This window comes from Microplitis mediator, chromosome 9, assembly GCF_029852145.1.
Source record: "Microplitis mediator isolate UGA2020A chromosome 9, iyMicMedi2.1, whole genome shotgun sequence".
Classification (NCBI taxonomy): domain Eukaryota; kingdom Metazoa; phylum Arthropoda; class Insecta; order Hymenoptera; family Braconidae; genus Microplitis; species Microplitis mediator.
The window spans coordinates 4,631,845-4,650,705 of NC_079977.1; positions in this window are offsets into that span (position 1 = coordinate 4,631,845).

The window sequence follows — 18,861 nt, forward strand, 5'->3', positions numbered from 1 at the left end:
AAGTCAAAAGCAAGTCAAAAAGGTCAAAATCAAGTTATTTATATGACCCGGGGCATAATATTAATATACTTCTAGACAAAATTTAAATAAAAAATGATATTAATTTTCTCGTACAGTAATTGTAAATAATATAAAAAAAGCTTAATGCCTGCGGTTAAAATTTCATTTTAAAGTGTGAAAGGATATTCGCGCATCTATATATATATATATATACATATATATGTATATATATAATTCAATTGCATTTGTATAATTTGAATGGTTCATTTATGACACGTGATTGATTATCGTTTGCGAAACTATGCAATTACATTAAATGCGAAGGTGGTCCTTTCATTTCTCGATCCACTTTTCTATTTATGGTTAAAACAACCTACAGTGAAATCGTACAAATCTGTTTTAATATAATAAAAATAAATAAATAAAAAAACAATTTTTTTTTTCTGCCGTGTAGGTATTTAATTAAATAAATAAATATGTTATTAGTTAATAAATTTTATTAGATAAATATAGGTCTCATAAATGTTCGAGTTGTAATTAATAATAAATTAATTTTTATAAATAATTATATATTTGTTTAGTAGAGGCGAAAATTCAAACGATCGAATCCTCGTGTGTACGATGCGCTGGAGGCTTGCGAGTGGATCAATACATTACATTGCACAAGTAATTTCATTGTCCAATCATAGGCTCACGTGTCGTATATGCGTATATAACGTGGGGAAAATATATTGAGAGATGCCCTCGTCACCCTAATGATAACTTTAGAATTATTGCATCTGTTAATTTAGCTGTAATTTTAAATTATATACTTCGGAAAAAACTGGTATTTTAAGGATTTATTACTTTTTTAAGTCACTTTAACTTTACAAGAACTTCTTTTCACTGTAGACAATTTTAGTGTCAGGCGAGGGGGGGAGTGTTACATTTATATTAAATATAAGCCCTCATTTCTTTAGGAGCCCATTTTGTCCCACTTTCCTCTCAAATCTTCTCACAAATGCATCTCCGAATTCAAAATACGGAATTGCGCTTAGTAACCTTGAGGTCGATGGTTCGATTCCCGAGCACATCTTTTTTTTTTTTTTGTAGAAGTGAATTTAAAAAATCTGGAAAAAAACAGTACAGTATCTAAGCTGCGAGATGCTCAGATTTCAAGACATAGAAGGCATTTAGGATGGTTACGACCAGACAGTCGAAGAGCGCAATTTATATTGAGAGTTTTATAAAATTTTATGTCTTATGAGACCTAGTTTGTTTTGTTCAGATTTAAAATTAAGGCCTAATATTGCATCGCGACGAAATCCAACGGAACTGATACGTTGCAAGTTCTATTTGCACGTCCAAATGCATATTTTGATTCTTTTATTGTAACAGGTTGTAGACTTTGGAATGCGTCGCCACTGAGTATAACGTTATCAGAAACTTTAGTTGAATTCAGAGAAAAATGTTATTTATATTTGTTAGAAAGAGGAGAATGGGCTAGATGTATTGAGTGATCTTAATTAGTTAGAGTTGATGTCTGTGAGATTAAAACTAATCATAATTATGATCATATTATAAGTTAATTATTGTTTCAAAATAACCATTATTATTATCTTAATTGTTATAAATTATATGTAACTTAATAATTTTAGATTTATGATCATGTGGAGCAGCAGCCTCCTGATTGATAATTTAAATAAATTAATAAAATAAATAAATTAGACGTCCTCGTCGCCCTAATGATAACTATCAAATTATTGCATCATTTTCATCTCATTTCATCTTTATAATAACTTTTTTTAAGGGAGGGGGGGGCTTACATTTCTATTACATATAAGCCCTTATTTTTTAAGGGGCCAATTTCGCCCTACTTTCCTTTAAAATCATTTTAATTTTCATCAAAACTGAAAAAATGCGTCCCCGACTTCTCAATACGGAATTTCGCTCAGTAACCTTGAGGTCGATGGTTCGGATCCTGAGCACAGTAATTTTTTTTTTTATTTTTTTTTAATGAAATCATTATTGTCAAGACTTTCCACTAGAATTCTAATGAAAATTCTTTTATTTTTTTTGTAGAAGTGAATTTAAAAAGCAGAAAAAAAAAACAATAAGGTTATCTAAGCTAGACGTTAAAAAAAAATACATAAATCGATCAGTCGCCTCGATCGTACATAATAAATAATTTACAGCATTAGCGGCAAACAACAGTGCGTGACCTTCCTATCGACTTTGTCTTGGTCTCGGTATATATAATAATAATACTCCAGAGAGTAGTATAGAGAGAGTTGAGAGTTGAGGGCATGAGCGGGGTTGGGTGAGGACACGACCATCACCCGTCTTTATTTTATTTTAGTTTATTTTCACCCCGTCGTTCTTTTCCCCTTAAAACGTCTCCAGTCTCTCCCCCGTGTCTCGCTCTTATACTCACCAGTCGCCAGTTATTCTCTTCCACAACTAAACACTATACATACTACCGCATCAACTTATTCTTTTTTCTCAACCAACCCCCACTTTAACCTCCCAAAACTTGTGTGGCGCGCGCGCTTTACACTACTGCCCCCACCAGAAAATCTCTCCCTCCACATTTTCTCCCCTGAAACCCCTCTCGCGCCTCAGCATCCCTTCGCCACTTCCCCAGCACTCGACCTCTGTTCCGATGCTCTCTTCGACTCTATATACATACGTATAATGCGCATTGAGCTCCCGCTTATACAGGGTGCCAGTCTACACCTCACATGATATTTTCGACTTAAAAAAACCCCATTAAAATTATCAATTCCACATTTAGCTCTTAAATTTATTAATCCAACCCCAATCAGGCATACGGGAAAAAAAAATTTAAAAACGCGTCTCTGGGCGGGTAGAAAATATTAAGAAAGGACTCGAGGACAGAGCACCCGTTAGAAATGCATTTGAAACCCGTTTGCGTCCCTACTCTGAAGAATCTCATCTCACTTTTTTTTACATCTCTTTTCTACATCATTCCCCTGACATTCAACAACCCCTGCCATGACTCCTATATCACCTCCAAGACTCTAACAAACCCTCGGCACTATTCTATTCCATTCCTCTTATTGTCGTTGTCTTTATCGCACTCGTGTCTTATTCTTCTTTCCAAGCAAGAACAACTCAAGACTAGTGTAGTAAAGACTATGCGAGTCAGCTTCTTTTTCTTTATTATTATTTTTTATTTTTATTTCTTTTACTTTTACTCTTCTTATACTACTATTTATATATACGTTTTACTCCTTTTTCTATTCCCTTTAGCGTAACGCTACCCACCAGGATTATTCCGTACAAATGTTTTAATTTTTCGTTATATTTCTCATACGCAGTTTGAAATTTTTTTATTTGTGTTACAAAATTGTTTGGTTTAATTTTTTGTTTTGGTTTTACACACAGAAATAATACGTAAGTTGGTCTTGGATTTGAACAAAGAAAAAAACAAAATGTTCATTTTTGAATTTTTGGTAAAGGTGCAATCAAAAAAAAAAAAAAAATCCTTCGTTCAAATGCGAGATAAACTTATGGACTAAAGAAATCTTTTGGTTTTTTGATTTCAGATGAAGCAGTCATGAGTTATCCTGCCTACGGCATGGAGACTATTTTTGAGGTGACTCGTCTCTCCCCACTACCACTGGCTTATTTTTCAATATTTTTTTATGAAAATTTAGGAGAATATTCTTGGAATGATGCTTAATAGTGACACAAATTTTAAGAATTTTAAAAAAGAAGGAACTATGAAAAAAAAAATCACAAAAATATGCTCTTTTTTTATCATCTCAAACCCTTTCCCCCCCTTAATTCAACACATTGCGTTCGTGTTGACCTTTAACACAAATTTTATGTTGAATAATTGAACACTTAATTTGTTATTTTGACAGAGAATTTGGGTAAATTTAAGTCTTTTCGTGTTGAAATTAACTATTAAATATCAGCACATAACCTAACTAACTCAAGCATACTGATTTAACCTTAGTACAGCTTATGTCAATTTAGCAACCAATTAGTTCGATTTTCTGTGATTTTTCTAAAAAACGAAGCTATGAATTATCCTCCCGTAAAATGAGAATTAAAAAATCATTGAACCTGATTATAAATATATGAAAGTAATCTATAATCATATTCAATTGTAAATCAATTATGATCTAAGTTTCCTTGCAGACACTGCTGCAATGCTCTGGCTGTAATTTACCGTAAAATATCGTATTTCTACGGCAAATTTGCCGCAATTTACGGTTATGCACAGCATTTTACAGTGGATTGCAGTAAAAATGCGGTAATTTACCGTAATTTGCGGTATTTTTACCGTAAGAACCGGGTGCTTTTCTATTTTCTCAGTTTATACCACTTTATGGTAGTATACCGCAGGCTTGCCGCAAATTTAAGGTAATCATGCCGTGCTTTTGCCGTAAAATACTGTAGGTTTACCGTAGATTACCGTAATTCTTCTGTGGTATATAACTATAAATTGCGGTAAATTTGCCGTAGAAATACGACAATTTACCGTAATTTGTGGCAATTTCACCGTAAGAACCGGATGCTTTTTTATTTTTACAGGTTATACGTCACTTTACGGTACTATACCGCAGGCTCACCGCAAATTTAGGGTAACTTATCGCTCTCGTACTGTAAATTTACGGTAAAAATGCCGTAAATTTACCGTAACCGCCGTACTTTTGCCGTGAAATACTGTAAGTTTACCGTAGAAAACCGTAATTCTAAAGTCCGTTAGTTGCAGTACTTTACCGTAATTAGCATCCGACACACAGAGAGAAATGTCAAGTAAATATGCCTATGCAGCATAGTAATAATTACATTACTCTATAGTTTGTGTCACGCAGCTCTTATGTAACTGCCTACACAAACTATAGAGTAATATAATCATAACAATGCTGCATAGCATATTTACTTAACATTTCTCTACTTGCAGGGTATAAGGTTATATCAGTATACCTAAGTTGGTTAGGTTATGTGCTCATATTCACTAGTTAATTTTCTCACGAAAAGTCTGTTAAATTTTCACAAATTTTCTGTCAAAATAACAGACTTTGTGTTCAATTTTTTAACACAAAATTTGTGCTAAAAATCAACACACGATTTGTGTTGCATTTAACAAAAAATTTCTAACTGAGGATTACCATTATTAGTATTGTTTATTTTTTTTATATATTCATTTCTTAATCTTTTTAGATGTTGTAATATTTTGTTGAGTAAGAGATGAGTTTGTACGTCATCAAAAAGGATTAAACATTACGAATTAGCTTTTGTGAGTTAAAAAGAGACGGATGGTTTATATTTATGTTGACTGACGCGCCGACATTTTTGACAGCCGTGTCTTTCAAACCAACACATTACCCAATTGATTTTTTTTATTTTTATTATAACAATAATAATTACTATTATTATTATTCTTATAAAGAAACTGATAGCTGGGATGTTTAGATGTTTGCGAGTGAAGATTTAATTTTTTCTTTGGGCTTAAAAATTATTTAACCTGAGGCAGAGTTTAAATAATGTCGTATAAAAGTATATATCATGAGTGTGTGTGTGTGTATGTGTAGTGTGCGGTAGATACAGAGTATAGACGGGGCTAGAAGAGTCGGCAGTGATTTATGCCTCTCCCTCGGGCTCGATGACGCTTTGTGTGCGAAGTGCTATTGATTTTCAAGCGTGCACGAGGGGTTACCGATGTATAGATAGAAAACGATTGCTCTATGAACAAGTAAATATGCCCACAAATCTATATGAAAATATTTTTTATATTATAACACACTTGGTAGGTTTTAATTTTTATAAATACATTTATTCTGCGCTTTAATGCTTTGTTGAGCTTTTCGATACATAAATATTATACAAATATATAAACCGAATGACAAACTGTTTTATAGAATAAAACTTTCGGCACTGAACGGTGACGAAATTGCCCCGTCTTTTCGGAGGCTGTAAATAAATATTTTTGAGCAGCAAAAGAATTTTTTTTTTCCAAATGGGTGTCCATTTTGCCCCAAATTGTCTTGTTCATCCGTAAAAAAAGTTTTGTGAGAATAGGCGACAGTCAACGCTTCGCGCTCGGAGTGCGCAATAATTTAAATCTCGCATTTTTATTCATAACTACGGAGATTCCAGTCGATTAGGGCCCAAAAAAAGAAAATTATCAATGATCTAATCGTATCTGAGATCTATGAAAAATAGCGCTGATATAATTTTGAAAATTACTTCTCGATTCATATAACTGGATGTTATGGTAAAACTTGTCCTACATTTTATTAGACTGTAAATATATATTTTTGAGCAGCAAAAGAATTTTTTTTCTTTTCAAAATAGTGTCTAGTTTACCCCAAATTTCCTTAGTCACCCGTAAAAAAAGTTTCGCGAGAATAGGCGACAGCCAACGCTTCGCGCTTGGAGTGCGCATTAATTCAAATCTCGTATTTTATTTATAACTACCGAAATTCGAGTTGATTAAGGTCCAAAAATGAAAAATTATCAAATAGGAAAATTTTGAAATTAATGATCTATTCCAATCTAAATTCTATGAAAAAAAAAGCTGATTTAATTTCGAAAATTACTTCTAGATTCATATGATTGGATGTTGTGGTAAAACTTGTCCTGTATTCTATTAGACTGTAAATATATATTTTTGAGCAGGAAAAGAAATTTTTGACTTTCCAAAATGGTGTCCAGTTTACCCCAAATTGCTTTAGTCACCCGTAAAAAAAGTTTCGCGAGAATAGGCCACAGCCAACGCTTCGCGCTCGGAGTGCGCAATAATTCAAATTTCGTATTTTGATTCGTAACTTCGAAAATTTTAGTCGATTAAGGCTCAAAAATGAAAAATTATCAAATAGTCAAATTTTGAAGTCAATGATTTAATCTAATCTGAGATTTATGAAAAATTACACTAATATAGTTTTCAAATTATTTCTAAATTCGGAAAATTAGATCCGTTACGGTTATAAATTATTTTCTTTGCTATATGGTACATATATTTTAGGTGAGTAAATTTTTTTTACTCAATATCGGTATGATAAATTAAAAATAAAACCTGTGAGTAAATAAATTACTTTAAAAAAATTGAATTTATAAATGTAATTTTAAAATGATTGCGCATAGGCATCAATTGCTTGAGAAGATGAGCAATGAAATATTACGTATCGTCTTTAATTTTCATCTTAACTTAACATATCATTAAACCTAATAGCCAGTGCCATTAAAAGGGTTACTTATAACAATGTATATAAATAATGAGCGGATAAGTAAACAATTTTAACACTGGAACGGTCTAGACACACCGTTTTTTTTTTCACAGCCTACACAGAAAAAAAAAATTCTCGACGAAAAGTAAATATTCTCGATTCAAGAAAATTTTTTTGAAAACCTAAATTTTCTCAGGTACAGTAGAAATCTTCCGACCAAGACGAATTTTTTTGTGCCAAGACAAAACATTTTCTTGACTCAAGTTAACTTTTTTTTCTGCGTAGATAAACAATTTTATCGAATTTCCGTGCGGTTTTTTGTATGGAACCCAGAATTTCTAAGCCATTCTATGAAATTAAAAAAAATTAACAATAAGAAAAAAAATGAGATTATGAGTCATCGCAGTATGAATTGGATTGTGATATACAACATACGGCGATAGATGACCAGATGTCCATTTATGTAGGACGCATGTAAGCGTAGAGGTATAAAATAATGTAAGCTCAAAGCGTGAGCAGGAACGAGTCAACATTTACAGTGTACTGGCAGCCAATATTATTTAGTACGTGCGTTATGTATGTATTTGTAGTTTTGGCGATGTGCGCTATGCTGCCGAAGAGGTGGTAGTGTACAATGTACACAATATAATGGCAAAGCTCAGTACAGGGGCAGGATATATACAGTATGAAATGGCCAGTAGTCTGCGGGGTTCTATTATGCTCTTGCTACCGCGTTCTGACAGTCGACTGGTGCAGAGTATCCTTGAGTAGAGTAGAGGTTCCATCCTGGTTCTCTGGTTAAGTTTTATTCCCTTTTATCCCACTACAAGTTTAGTTCATAACTTGCCGCGCAACGCCCCAGCTGTCGCTGTGTGTCGATGCCGATGTCTATGCGCCATCAAGTCGACGGCTCTTTCTCCTTCATTTTAACTTTAGACTCCATACTCGATTGGTTGCATGGATAAATTATGGCTGTGGATGTATGTTCGTGTACATTTAACTGGGCACTAACACGCCGCAATTCGCTGTCCAGGTATTGCAGGGCAACGTAGGGTAGCTAGAGATCGGTATGTAGCCAAAGGAATGCTGGGAGCTAGTTGCGCTCTCACTAAGAAAGATGCAATCTGCTGACGTTCTTAGAGACTCCCTGCTAGTCAAGGACACCAACAGGACAATGCACTTCCGTGTTTAAATATTTTAAGGATTAGTTTGCACCTAGACACCTGTCGACGATGTTTTTATTTAATGACTTTTTAGCTGAGCTATTTTTTTGGCAAAAACACTAAATTTGGTGGAAAATAAATTTTTTTTGGACCGTGGTATAGATTTTTGGAATTTTTTGGTGCAAATTTTTTTTTGAAAATTACTGTAAAGTAGTGATGCGAAATTACCGTAATTTTTTTGCTGTCAGATCATGGGAAATTTACTGGTTGTCAATTGACATCAAAAATGATTCCGAGAAATTTTGGATTGATTTTTTTGTAAAAGAAATATTTAGCGCTTGTATTTTAAGTGATTCACAAGTCATATCACTTGAGATAGCGAACTATTATTTTATTTGAAGAAATTCATAGGAAATTTTTCTTTACTTCTATTCTACTAAGATGCGAAATGATGATAAAAAATTTGTCGGTCAATTTTTTATAAAAGAATTTTCTGGGCGGTAGTAAAGTGAGCATGGGAATTGGCATTAATTTCAAAAATGACCGTTGGTCAATTCTCAAGACTATACTTTTCTCTACTTTACATCACTATGAAGAAAAAAAAAGGATTTCTAAGCACAAAAAATTTTCACTCGCTTCTAGAAAATTTTTACTTAACCCAAGAAATTTCTTACATTAAAAATTGAAAACAAAAATTTTCTTAGGACAAGAAAAAATTTTTTAGGCTGACAAAAAATTTCTTGCGCCAAGAAATTTTTATACACAGAAAAAAAAGACTTCTTGGCGCGAAAAATTGTTACTCACCCTAAGAAATTTTTCGCAATATAAATTGAAGACAAAAATTTTCTTACAGCAAAAAAAATTTTTTAAGGCGAGAAAAAAATTCTTGCGCCAAGAAATTTTTTTTTTACACAGAAAAAAATGATTTCTTGGCGCGAAAAATTGTTACTCACCCTAAGAAATTTTTCGCTATATAAATTGAAGACAAAAATTTTATTGGAGCAAATAAAATTTTTTCAGGCGAGAAAAAAATTCTTGCGCCAAGAAATTTTTTTTTTACACAGAAAAAAAAGATTTCTTGGCGCGAAAAATTGTTACTCACCCTAAGAAATTTTTTCCAGTATAAATTGAAGACAAAAATTTTCTCGGAGCAAAAAAAAATATTTTGAGGTAAGAAAAAAATTCTTGCGCCAAGAATTTTTTTCTCGTCTTAAGAAAATATTTGCCTTCAATTTATAGTGCAAAATATTTTTGGCGCCAAAAAATTCTTTTTTCTGTATAAAACAATTCTGATCCTGTTTCATTCTAATAAGGTTTTTTCAACTTTTTCCTTCAACTTCATATAAAACAAATAAGTACAATTATACGTATAAACTATATACCATGACAAATAACTTCAAAGTGTAAAATTTTCATAATTGGGAACACTAATATGCAATTACAAATGTAAAACTTGTATGTTAATCTTTAAGCTGATAAATAAAGAGATTTAAAAGTGAAAAGATCCTGTTTCAATAAGAAATTGAAAAGAATAAAATAATTGTAGGGTTGAAAGACAAAGAAAAATAACTAAATGTATAGTTATCGGTTCCTAATGTCTAGGCGTCGTTACCTTGGGTCCTTACCCAGTAGTTATTTTAAAGTTTGTCAATATTATTCCTAGTGTGGAAAACTATGGGCAGGCATGCCGGCAGGGTGTCGTAGTCTAGTGTCAGGGTGTCACAGTGTGCTCATATTATATAGTTGTAGCAAACTATCCGGCTGGAAAGAGAGCCTGCTAATTTGGGCTGACGGTGTTAGTGTTGTGGGGAGACACCGGGAATAATTTATGGTCTGTCCTCAAGCCCAAACGAAAAATAATGTTATATTACTTTCGACCAAAATACTTGACTACTACTTATATACCATCTTCTTATAGCTTATGCTACTACTATACACATTTATGTTCTCAGTTTAGGATTAGTTTGAGTTACTGGCATGTTGTCGACATCAGGCGTTTACTGGGAAAAAATAAATAAAAAGAAAAGAGAAAGAGACCAAAGAAAAGGGGGAGAGGGAGGGAAGAGAAAAAAGGACACGCTCACACATTTTAGGTCTTTGGGTTTAAAAATTCAACTTTAATGTGTTTAAACTGATTGACCGTCTTAACACTGTTTAAAACTAGACAAAATACTGCCACTTTCAAATTTATGATCGTTTTACATATTTTCTTACTGGGAAAATTTTTTTCTTTATGATGTTTTTTTCTTTCAATGTAAATAAAGAAGTTATTAAAATTTAACCTTGAGATTATTTTTTTAAAGTTATGGAAATTCGTTGCAATTTTTACTGCTGGGAAAATCATTTTCAAGAGGAATTTTATTTTGAATTTCTAAGAAATTTATTTTACACAGAAAAAAAGGATTTCTGGGCGGGAGAAATATTTTAAATTAGAATTGAAGAGAAAAATTTTTTTGAGACTAGAAAAAAAATTTCTCGGTGCCAGAGTTCTTTTTCTCATCCTGAGAATTTTTTTTCGAAAATTTATAATGCGCAAAATTTCTTAGGGCAAATAAAAATTTTTTGGGAGCGAGATAAAATTTCTCGTCTCAAAAAAGTTTTTTTTGCTTCAAAAAAATTTTTTCTTCCCCACAGAATTTTTTTTTTTCAATTAACAAAGCGAAAAATTTCTTAGATCAAGAAAAATTTTCTTAGGGCGAGTAATAATTTTCTTGGAGCGAAATAAAATTTCTCGTTTCAATAAATTTTTTTTGCTCCAAGAAAATTTTTTATCAATTTGCAATGCAAAAATTTCTTAGATCAAGAAAAATTTTCTTAGTGCGAGTAAAAATTTTCTTGGAACGAGATAAAATTTCTCGTTGCAAAAAATTAAGTTTCGCTCCAAGAAAATTTTTTCTCGCAAACAGAATTTTTTTTTTTCAATTTACAAAGTGAAAGACTTCTTAGATCAAGAAAAACTTTCTTAGGGCGAGTAAAAATTTTCTTGGAGCGAAATAAAATTTCTCGTCTCAAAAATTAAGTTTTGCTCCAAGAAAATTTTTTCTCGCAAACAGAATTTTTTTTTTTCAATTTACAAAGTGAAAGATTTCTTAGATCAAGAAAAACTTTCTTAGGGCGAGTAAAAATTTTCTTGGAGCGAAATAAAATTTCTTGTTTCAAAAATTTTTTTTTGCCCTAAGAAAATTTTTTCTCGCCCAAAGAAATTTTTTTCCCAATTTGCAGTGCAAAAAATTTCTTAGATCAAGAAAAATTTTGTCAGGGCAAGTAAAATTTTTTGAGTCAAGAAATTTTTTTTTCTGTGTAAAAAAAATTCTTTGAAAATTTAAAAAATGCGTAATTTGGACTCCATCTCCGATTCGTGATTTAAAAATAGAACTTTATTCTATTCATAAATATTTTCCATGGTATTAATAGAGAAAAAAAATCTTGAGCCTCCAAACGATTTAGTTAATTATTTGGTTAATTAAAAAAAAAAAAAATTATAATCTTCCAATTTTCTCAAAGAATCTCATAGCCCGAGCAAATAGAGATTTAAAAAGTTTAAGTGAAAATTAGACATTTATTTGACGGGTTTACGAAATATAATTAGTCACGCCGAGGCAACCGTATAATATACATTGTTATTTTTCCCACAAGCACTTAGATCAGTAGAGAGTGATTTTTATATTTTTCAGCCTCGAGTAAATACAACAAACTATGAAAAGAGAGAGAGAGAAAGAGGACTTACGGTCACACAGGAAAGTACAAGAAGTAAAACAATCTAGCAAAGGAGGTGGGGGTGGAGGTGGAAAAAGGAGTTAAATATACAAGTGAAGAGTGAAGCATGAGGTAGACCATGACTTTTCGTAGGTAATGTTGCTGACACAGATATTAAATCCGGGTGTGTAACCACAGTTGCTGTTTTATACTGTTTTAAATAATACTCCTGTCTCTCAGACCCAGCAACACTATACTGTAAATGTCTCAACAAAACGGATTTTAATTCAAAATATCATATCTACCATCGTATTAACCTATAGTATGTTAGTGTAGACTGTTATGTTTTACTAAATTCATACATGTATTGGGTCTGGCTGGCGCCCATTCGCCGACTAGACGTCGATCGATCGCTAGTAATCGCGGAAGGTGCATAATGAGCCCAAGAATGCACGCAATACTGTGCAATACGTCCTCATATACTTGACTATATATATACATAAATATATGGATACATATGTATTATGTATATATATATATATACATATTGCACTCAATCCCTCATTGCAATTCAATCGTATCGAGTGTTTCAACCCTACGGCTATTATAACATTTAATACCAAACCTAGTCATATATATATATTTAATAATAATATAATAGTAATATGTGTACTGTACTTATTATATATTTAACATTAAATAATATTTTAATCTTAAATACCTGTTTTATTGATTGATTTATGAATTTAATTATTTTAGTTTAAAATCTATAAGTTTTATTCTATTTGTTATTTATTACGCATGATTATATGTTTGTTTTTACTTATATTTATATTAAAATCTTGAGAGATTTTAAATTTGATTTATATTCGAGAATTTTATTTTTGCACCTCAATTGCGAAGCATTGAGATGCGTTAACGCTCACTCGCTACCAGCTGATTCGCTCACGTAAAAAACATATTTGCAGTCGTGAAAATATGTTCAACTAGAATAAAAGTTGTATTATTTGATAGATAATTTATTCATGAATAGAACGAATGTAATTTCAAGTGGATTTTGTGATAATAATGGTGAAGAATGGGGAAGTTGTGAAAAAAAACTATGATGTCCGTCATGCGTACGGATGTTGGTAGACATAGTAACTGCAAAAATATACAGCTAATTGGTGTAATTTTTTTTTTCGAAGCTTGTATTCTTATATAGAAGAACCCTATAGAATATTACGATCTGAATTATTTTAGTTTACTTGCAAATAGTAAATGAAAAAAACCCCAATGAAAACTGATGACATTCTTTTTCTTAAATCTGGGAGCGCCATCTACTCACCATTTTTTTTACGCTCCTATATTATTGTTTATTACATCAATTTTTTTTAGGTCGTTCATATGTTTTTTTTTTTTATTACACTGATATTACTTTATTATTACAATAACAATAATAATAACAACAACAACAAGAACAAGATTAACTACAGCAACAACAACAACAGCAAGAACAAGAACGAAAACTAGAACAAGAACCACAACAACAGCAACACCGACAGCAAGAACAAGGTCAACTACTAGAACAAGAACCACAACAACTAGAACAAGAACAACAACAACAACAAGAACAGAAACAACAGCAAGAACAAAAATAAAAAGAACAATAATAAGAACAACAACAAGAACAAGATCAACTACAGCAACAACAACAGCAAGAACAAGGACCAAAACTAGAACAAGAATCACAACAACAGCAACAACAACAACAACAACAGCAAGAACAAGGACAACTACTAGAACAAGAGCCACAACAACAGCAACAATAAGAACAACAACAACAACAGCAAGAACAAGGACAACAACTAGAACAAGAACAACGGCAAGAACAAGAACAATAATAAGAACAACAACAAGAACAAGATCAACTACAATAACAACAACAACAAGAATAAGGACATCAACTAGAACAAGAACGAAAACAACAACAACGGCAAGAACACGAACAACAACAAGAACAGAAACAACAGCAAGAACAATAATAACAACAAGAACAACTGCAGTAATAACAACAACAACAACAACCATAACAACACTATCAACAAGGACAACAACAACAACAACAACAAGAACAAGGACAATAACAACAGCAAGAACAAGAACAACGATGTTAACAACAACAAGGACAACAATAAGATCTACAGCAACAACAACAACAACAACAACAACAAAAATAATAATAATTATTATTTTTTTTTCATTATATATAGCTTGATCTAAGCAATATTGAAGTACCTTCAGGCTCCTACGTTTTTTTTTTTGAATGATCAAGTGAATTACGCGCGTTTCGTATTCCAACTTTTTTTTTAATTTACACTCAAATAATTTTTGGCTATCGATCTCAAAAAAAAGAAAAACCTATTTCCTTATTATTTTATCTCGAGTTTACCTCAATTAATTTCAAAATAACAAAAAACTAAATATTTTCATCAACCGAAAGACAAAGAAATAGTCGTAGTAAAACCAATGTACAAAATAAAAAACTAAAAATAATTAATAAGATCTGAACGTTATTGAGGTCGATGTGAAGTTAAAATACTACCTCAGACAGCTCTCTCAACTCCTCTCCACAATACACCTAGTAGTCTCGGCAGCGGCAGCACCAGAAGATCAATAGGAATCTTACGCCCGGTACGAGATCTCCCCCGTTCTCCTCTTCGTCTTGGTCTCGGTCTTGGTCCTCTTGCTCCTAACCGTTGTGTTCCGTACAGTGTACGTGTAATGTGCTATGTGCTATGTGCTATGCCAGAGGACAAAGGTGCTCGCCCTGATATTTCTTGGTTCCCTTACAGCACGTAACTCCATACATCCATACATCCGTCCATACATACACTAACCAAACTGAAGGATACTTAAAGTCCCTGCGGCGCACAACAACAAAAAAACCAATGGAATTTTATCCTAAAAGCTTCCTGTATCTTTTTTCCTTTTTCGTCTCTGTCTCCATCTTCGTATCCATCTTCGTTGCCGTTACCGTCTCCATCTATTAAATAAAAATCAATCCTCAATGTAATTATTCCCATCAAATGAGTACTTCCATACGTGTACTTAACATTGTTTTTTTTTCTTAAAATTTTTTTTTTTATGGTAAGTATGAAAATAAAACGTACGTACGGTAAAAGCTTAGTGTCGACTATGTACTTATTTTTAAAAATGAATTTTGAATATATCGCGCATGCTTGTTAAGTATGCGCACAAACCGTCAATTCACATCCTCATTGATTTCACGGATTGGCTGCGAGTTGGTTAAATTCCCTAATAAAATTCATCTTAAATTTTAATAATAATTTATTTATATGAGCATTAAACACAAGCATTGGAAAATAATTTATTTAAATTACAACTTTTCATATGAATTAAGAGTTAAATTATTGGTATGCGATGGGTTTTTGCTCTTAAAAACCCGCTCTTACGCTCGTCTTTGGCTCTAATGTCTTTAAGTTTTAAGTAATAGGTGTGTGTGAGTGTGTGTGTGAGCCGAAAATGAGCCCGCGGCACGCACCGTGACGCGTGCACATGGGGCAAATGCGCCCGCGCCGATTTTCGTCGCCACCTGTTCGGCATCCGAAATTCAGGATTGAAAAAGGAAAAATAATATGGATAAGAAATTTAAAATAAAGGAAAGACTTGAGAGCATGCCGGTGGCTAGAGATCCCTCGACACCTGTCTCGCTTCATCTCTTGGACATTTTTTTGGGCATGTGTTTGTGTAGAGAAAAAGTATCGGAGAAAGCGCACGTGCCATAATCCAACACCTGTCATTTACCAACTGTCATCTCATGGTTTTTACTTTTATTCTTATTTATGTTTATAGTCAGACCTTCTGTCTTTGTAAAGAAAAAAAAACAATAAATTAAAAAAAAATAATTAAATTTTTCTAAAATATCTTCTGGAAATTTTAATCCTTATTTGGAATTTTTTAATATAAATTGAAATTTAATAGAAAATAATTCGAAATTTAAACTCTTTTTTAGGGTTATTGGGTCTGGAGAATCGGAAATTTCTACTTTATCGACTGTCAGTTCATAGATGACTCAGATTTTAGTAGGATTGAGTCAATTGGCCAATTAAATCGGGAGCTATAAAGTGCGAACATAGAAATGTACGAACTTACGGACTCCATTTTTGATGAAAAAACGACTCAATTTTACTCAATAGTTCGTCTTTTACGGAAGCAATTTTTTAAATATAATGCACACCTTCGGATCTGGGGTGTGCATAAAAAAATCTATAAATTCTATGACTAATTGGTTATAAATAAAAAGAGCAGACTTGATAACGAGTTAATATTAAAAGGAATGAATAAAATACGATGTAATTTGTCGTTAATTTCTCAGCTGCAGCCTCTCGGCTTTTCCTTTCAGGAATGTGCAACTACTGCAAAGTCAGATGAACTTTACGGCCGTGACGTAAATTGCGTGGGGGTCAACGGGAGAGCAGACGAGGTGATTGGGGGCGTTGAGGGGTTAGGTCGAGTGGTGGACGGGATGATGTGCTACAGTATAGAGCAGAGGGCCGAGTTAGGAGGGTGTCGAGGGATGCCCACCACCCCTAAGTTATTGATCAGTGCCCGACAAGACGCCTTACTATTACAGGATACCAATGTAGACTACTCCTGTCTCTCTTTAACTCCTTTTTATTCACTTTGTAACTCCTTTAGTGCCCTCTGGCTGTAGGAGTTTACATCTACAAACTTCTAAGACCTACACAAAAGAGTTAAACTTAGTATAAGTGTATAGTTGTATTCCAGGGCCGCCATCGGCGCGACATAGTGCCCCCGATTGCGATATATTCACCTCTAACGATATATATATTCACCACCCACCCACGGGAAAGGCCACCCGCATCGACCACCCATCAACCCCCACCTCTATGGGATCCTCTCCTCTTTGGGAATCCTCCCCTCTTTGGGAATCCCAGAGAGTCCTTTTGCGATTGCGTCCATCGCCCCTACTGGTCCTCTCCGATCCATATTGCCCCACCATTGAAGATCCATTTACCCCTCGGCCCGACGAACCTCTGGACCTATCTCTCTGCCTCGACGAACAATCTGCGCTAGGGAATCCGCCGAGAGGATGCGGAATAGATGAATGGGTTGGTCGGGGTAGTAGGAGCTGCTTGTAGAATTGGAGGTTATGGTGAAGTATACTAGCGAGATGAGAAGGGCCGGCAGGGGAAGGAAGCGAGGGAGGATGAGGATCTGCTAGAGGAGGTAAAGCAGAGGATACCAGTAGCAAAACTCGTTGAAATAGGAGGGCTGAAATGCTGGTTCCCGCGGGGGTGACTGTGGGATTCTGATGCTCGTTTATTTTGTAGGGTGAAGCTTGATATGAGCAGGGTCAAACAAGTCTAAAAGAGTATAAAGAATATATATATATGTTCTATGTATGTATTGTAGTTTTTTTATCCATTTTCAGAGCTGAAAGAAGTTGAAATTTAATAATAGATATGGCTTTCTCCCGGTTTTTATTATACTTATTTATATATTTTTTTGAAAAATTGCTACTTTTAGGGTAATAATTCTCATTGGCTGTAGATAATTTTCATTTTCTAATTTTGTAAAGAAGGTCGTAAAATTATTTTATTGTAAACAATTTCGAGTAGTGACGCGACGAATTCGAAATTTTCTAACCTCATAAAATTCTGAATTAAGTTCCGTAAATTTTAAATTAGACGATAAAATTCAATAAATTCCTAAAAAAAATTGGAAATTCAGTCGAGTATTTTCTTATAAAAATAATAAAATATTTATAAAATTATTAGCTTAGAAAAAAGAACAGATCGAAAACTTTAGATGAACCGAATTCCTAACCTCGATTACATATGTCGATTTAAAAAAGTATCTAAAATAAATAAACAGATGTTCCGAGTCGGCGATAAGACAAAAGATGATCCTCGCCCGAACACACATGTGTACATTTTATATATTATTTTTATATTAATAAAACCCCAAACGGTTTACGCGTAGCAATTGGGCACACATCGACGTATTGCCACCTGTCGGCGACGCGTACGCGTTTTAGGCTTGTAGTCTTGCCGAGTGCCGTCTGCTGCCAGCACCTGTATGTCTCCATACCCTACGCGCATGTCCCAATTTATTTTCTCTCTTCTCTTTTCTTTCTTCTCAACCCCACTTAAACTCATCCTATCATAATAGTATACACACAATTATATCACCCATAAATAAATCTCATCGATAAATCTTCTATAATAACTATTTCCCAAAATTACAAAGAACATATTTCTTTATGTATTTGTCTTCGAGTTATCTAAAGTAACATAAGAATTATTTCCATGACAAGGGATTAAATCGTTATGGGTCCATTAGGAGAAGAACTAAAAAATAAACTATGATAGTCGGATTTTTTTGAAAATTAGAAAGGGCTTCAATTTTTAGGTTTATAGAAATGGGAAAGAATCGGTAGTTAGGAAATGGAAAAATGCAGGAGTCAGGAATCATATAATCCGTCATCCATCTTACGGCTTTAAATAAATTAATATTTCCACAGACTAAAATTAATTCTGAAACTAAATCACCTTTATATTAGGTTTCAAAATGGATTTTATTCGAAACCTGACCTTAGTGGACCATATACTCCGCCATCCATCTTACGGCTTTAAAAAACTCATATTTCTATAGACTAAAATAAATTGTCAAACGGAATCACCTTCATATCAGATTTCAAGATGGATTTTACTCGAAACTCGACTTTGGCGGACCATAGAATCCACCATCCATCTTACGGCTTTAAATAAATTAATATTTTCAGACTAGGA